Genomic DNA, 4263 nt, shown 5'->3' with positions numbered 1-4263 from the left:
CAGACTTGTAATCTAGTTAATTGCATTGGTCTAGTCAATTGTATCCCGCCAATGTTAATTTCCTGGTTTTGATAAGGTAGTATACTTATGTAAGATGTTGAGGAAAGCTAGGTGGGTGATGGGTTAAAGGGACCCCTTTGTACTAATTTTGCAACTTTTTGTGAGCTTATAATTATTTCAAAATAAAAATAAAAAGACCCTCTCCCGAGCCCAGCTCCGCCCACCCCGAGAAGGCTCCACACCTCACACTCCCGCGCTCAACCCAGCCTCTCCTGCTGGAATAAGGCGAGGAGGGGCGGGGACGCGCACGCGCAGACCTGAAATCCCCGCCGCTTCGCGGGGAAGTAACGCTTGCGCAGTCTGGGCGCCTGGCTGCCGCGGCAGCAGTCTCCGCCGTGAGGGACCGGGCTGCCTTGGCCCCTCCGCTTGCCGTCTTTTCCGGCAGTTGGGGCGCTTCCTGTTGTTCGCACCCGTAACCGCCCCTCGGCCCCTACCTCAGAGCGCCTCCGGCGTCCCGTCCCCTCCTCTGGTCGGCTGGCTGCTGGTGCTGGGATTTCGCTTCTCCGCACGTCGAGACCGCTGGCCCGGCCGGCGTTTGCGGCTGTCGGCCGCCCCCAGCCCTGCCTCCCCTGGGGCTCTGGTGAGTGTTTAGCTGCTGTTGTCTTCGGTCCATCCCTGGCTTTTCCTTTCTCTCCTCTTCCCCCGACTCTTTTTGGGGTTTTCCCCTTCCCGCCGGCGTCCTGTTTCCAGCCCTGCCCTTTTGGACCCTCCTGACAGTCTCCCTCCTCCTGGCTTCCAGAGGCTCCTTGTCGGTCCTCTGCACGTTTTCCCAGTCCCAGGCTCCCCACCCCGTCCACTCTGTCTTCGTGTGAGGTTGGGGCGGGGAGCCAGGCTTTCTTTCCGTGTTGCCTGCTTTGTCTGCTCCCTGCCACCGCTCAGTGCCCTCCGGGATGTCGGTCGTTATGAATGTTCACCTCCTTGTCTTTTTTCTAAGAACCTGAGAGGTGTGTGAGGCAGAGATGTTGGTACCTTTGCGTCTGCCCCCTTCCTGATGGTCAATCTTAGGGTACTGGCCTTCAGAGAAGCTGACTAAACCACAGGGAAATTTAGTGAAGACTCTTCTTTTAAGATGAGTGGAGAAGGAATGTCAGTAAGAACTTGGAGCAAAGTCTGTGCGGAAAGACTTAGAGAAAGCATGCAGAACGGCAAGTAGAGAGACCAGATCTCCCAGTTGACTAAACGACACAAAGAGAAACTTGTTCTTTTTTGAAGTATACAGAGGAAGGCTGGAGTGAAGAAGCCCCGTGCTTCCTCTCCCTTTCAGCTCCCTTTGGCTCTGACTTAGAATTAGCCAGGCAGTGGATGTGGTTTCCCTAAGCACAAAACAACCACCGCCACAGTAACAGGCTCCACTGTCCACCGAAGCGTTAGATGGCAGCTTCCTCATAAGACGAGGAGAACAGCTCTATCCAACTCTGTAGAGAAAACCATTCCATGTCCTAACCCTACCCCAGTCATACATACATATTTTCAGCTCCAGGTAATGGACATAAGAGACCAGTGTTTTCCTAGCAGATCTTTTATAAGGTACTTAACTATGCATAGCACTGTGCATGATACGGGGAAGGATATTAAAAGTAGTAAAAGATAGGGTGCTTGCTCTCCAGTGGCTTACAGTTAGTTCAGTAGGAGAAATTAGATATGTAACTCTTAAGGAATAGCCTCAGCCCCAGTGTTGAATTGTCCAAATATTGGGTTGTCAGTCACAAAGAAATAAAGAATTTTGGTGAGAAAAGGGGGTATTTATGGAGTTAACAGGGTACCATTTTCAAGTCAATCAGTTAATCATGCGTAACTATCTAGATTGAATATAACAGTAGTTTTCATTTGATCTCCTTTTAACGTTTGCCCTGACTTATGAGGATCACATTCTTTTGTTAATTTTTTTTTAACTTTTAAGAATTTCTTACGTACCTGTTATTTCTTAATTCTGAGTTGGAGAATGAAACAAATAGGGCAAAGGCCTCCAGTGGCCTATAGGTCAGGGCACGAAGGCTTGAATTGTCAAAAGCGTTACGCAAAGCCCTGTAAAGTACTTGGTTGGCCCAGTAAACCTATAAATTGCATGAAGGCTTGAATTGTCAAAAGCTTTAGGCAAAGCCCTGTAAAGTACCTGGTTGGCCCAGTAAACCTAAAAATTGCTGTAGGGCACTAGTAATTGTAACTTTTTTTTTTTTTTTTTTTTTTTTGCGGTTCGCAGGCCGCTCACTGTTGTTGCCTCTCCCGTTGCAGAGCACAGGCTCCGGACGCGCAGGCTCAGCAGCCATGGCTCACGGGCCCAGCCGCTCTGCGGCATGTGGGATCTTCCCAGACCGGGGCACGAACCCGTGTCCCCTGCATCGGTAGGCGGACTCTCAACCACTGCGCCACCAGGGAAACCCGAAATTGTAACTTTTGATGAAAGGTTATTAGAATTAGGCTAACTCTTATGAGTGGATGAAGAGGAGGGGGAGGAGGTTTGAAGAATCATCAAAGGGAAGGACAGTGCAACCTTTGCCATTACATCAGAGACTGTATGAAGGTTGGAAACCATTCAGCTAGAACATTGTTGGCCTGCTATATGAGTTTCTTTGAGTGCACTTAATCTCCTCTTGATCTTTTACAAAGGTTAGGAAGTCATGGTAGTGACTTAAATGGGTCAAAATGTTTGTGCCCCAGTTTTTATATACCCGTCAATGTACATGTAATTTTGTTCTTTACCTTTGTTGACACCTGAAAATCATTAACTTGCTCAACTTACGTTTACTAATTGCCTATTATATGGAAGGCGCTGTTTGTCTTAAACACTCTGTAGTTGTATTTTTATGTGGAAATAATTTCATTTGTTAAAATGTAAAAAAAAAATAGAGAGAGAGAGGGGGGGGGAAAGAAACGGAGACATTCTCCAGAAATTTTCAGACAAAGGAGCAGTACTAAGGGCTCTCTCGCTTCAGACTTGTTTTTAAATCTGCTTTTAAAATTTCTTCACCAAACTTAAAGTACATGTGGTTTTCATTGTGGGTGGATGGGGTACAGGCTGACAAATAAGGAACCACACCCGAGCTTCATAAACCAAACAGAGGTTTTAAAAAAAATTCCACTGATAGCCTAAAAACATTTGAGTTTGCTTTGGTGTTAGCAGAAACTTTCCCATAAAAAGTAACATTTTATAGCAAGGTAGAGATGAGTTCAATATCTTGAATTTGTGATTACTGATCATATTGGCGCATCATGAATCAAAATGTTTGACTTGGAAGTAGAGCCTTGATTTTGAATCTTTTTTCTCTGATGACAGTATTCTTTGATTTTCCCTGAGTATCTTTTTATAAAATTGCTTAGTGTTAAGCCTGTTTTCTTAGTAATAATAAGTGTTTGCACATTCCTTAAAAGCCTAAGTTTAATCTACAAAACAATTTAAAAGTCCTTGAAAATGGCCCTTGGCCCCTCCTGATTTTTACTCAGCTTCATATTGGGATGAAAAGATAGACTTAGAGGCAGGTCCTGTAGGAGGAAGGCATGATAAGGATAAAATATTGAGCATTATTGCCAATGCTGGAGCAAGTCAAGGTTGGTGAACAATTTGGCGAGGTGTGACAGTGTAGGTTGGCAAAAAATATTTAGGGCAAATGAGATATAAATTTAGGTGGGGAAGAAAGTTCTGTAAGCTATTTAAACCTTGTTGGTATCAGTTTTCAAATATGTAAAACTAGGAGGTTAGGGTCTCTTGTTTTTAAGATATCTTCCATCACTAAAATTATGATTCAGGTTTTTTCTTTTGTAATATTGTTTCCATCATAGGTCTTTGTTTTAACTTGTCAATTCAACTAGATGGTAAACGTCTATCAAATAACCATAAGCCATGTCACAGTACATATATACCTATAGATGAAGATTTCAGTCATAGATTTTTTTAAACTATAGAAATTGTAAATTTAAAAGTTCTTGGTAACTTAATGGTAATAGTACACACTCACTGAAGAAAATATAGAAAATGTGGAAAACACAAGAATAAAATGATCTATTGTATTCTCACTGCCTAGAGTTAGGCCACTAATAACATTTTGATATATATTTCTAATAATTATGTGCATGTACAGTAAACACATAAAATGGTATATACATTCTGTTTTTTAACCTATTCTTTTTCACTTAGACTGGAAATATTTTCCCTGACATTAAACATTTGAGCTTTTTTTTTTTTTTTTTTTTTACATTTCCGGGGCC

At 43.3% G+C, this 4263-nt stretch overlaps 1 protein-coding gene across 2 annotated transcripts in view; it reads left to right on the top strand.

The window, feature by feature from the left end:
- The first annotated feature begins 352 nt into the window (after positions 1–352).
- Positions 353–4263, top strand: part of STK38 (serine/threonine kinase 38) — a 44514-nt gene continuing 40603 nt past the window's right edge. Inside the window, exon 1 of one of the 2 annotated variants that reach the window (XM_007467270.1) lies at positions 353–640. The gene's annotated coding sequence lies outside the window, so the exon portion shown is untranslated. The remainder of the gene's footprint in view (positions 641–4263) is intronic. The other variant, XM_007467271.1, reaches the window with a different exon arrangement.

This window comes from Lipotes vexillifer, unplaced genomic scaffold, assembly GCF_000442215.2.
Source record: "Lipotes vexillifer unplaced genomic scaffold, Lipotes_vexillifer_v1.1 scaffold528, whole genome shotgun sequence".
Classification (NCBI taxonomy): Eukaryota; Metazoa; Chordata; class Mammalia; order Artiodactyla; family Lipotidae; genus Lipotes; species Lipotes vexillifer.
This window is presented reverse-complemented; position numbering and strand designations above follow the sequence as displayed.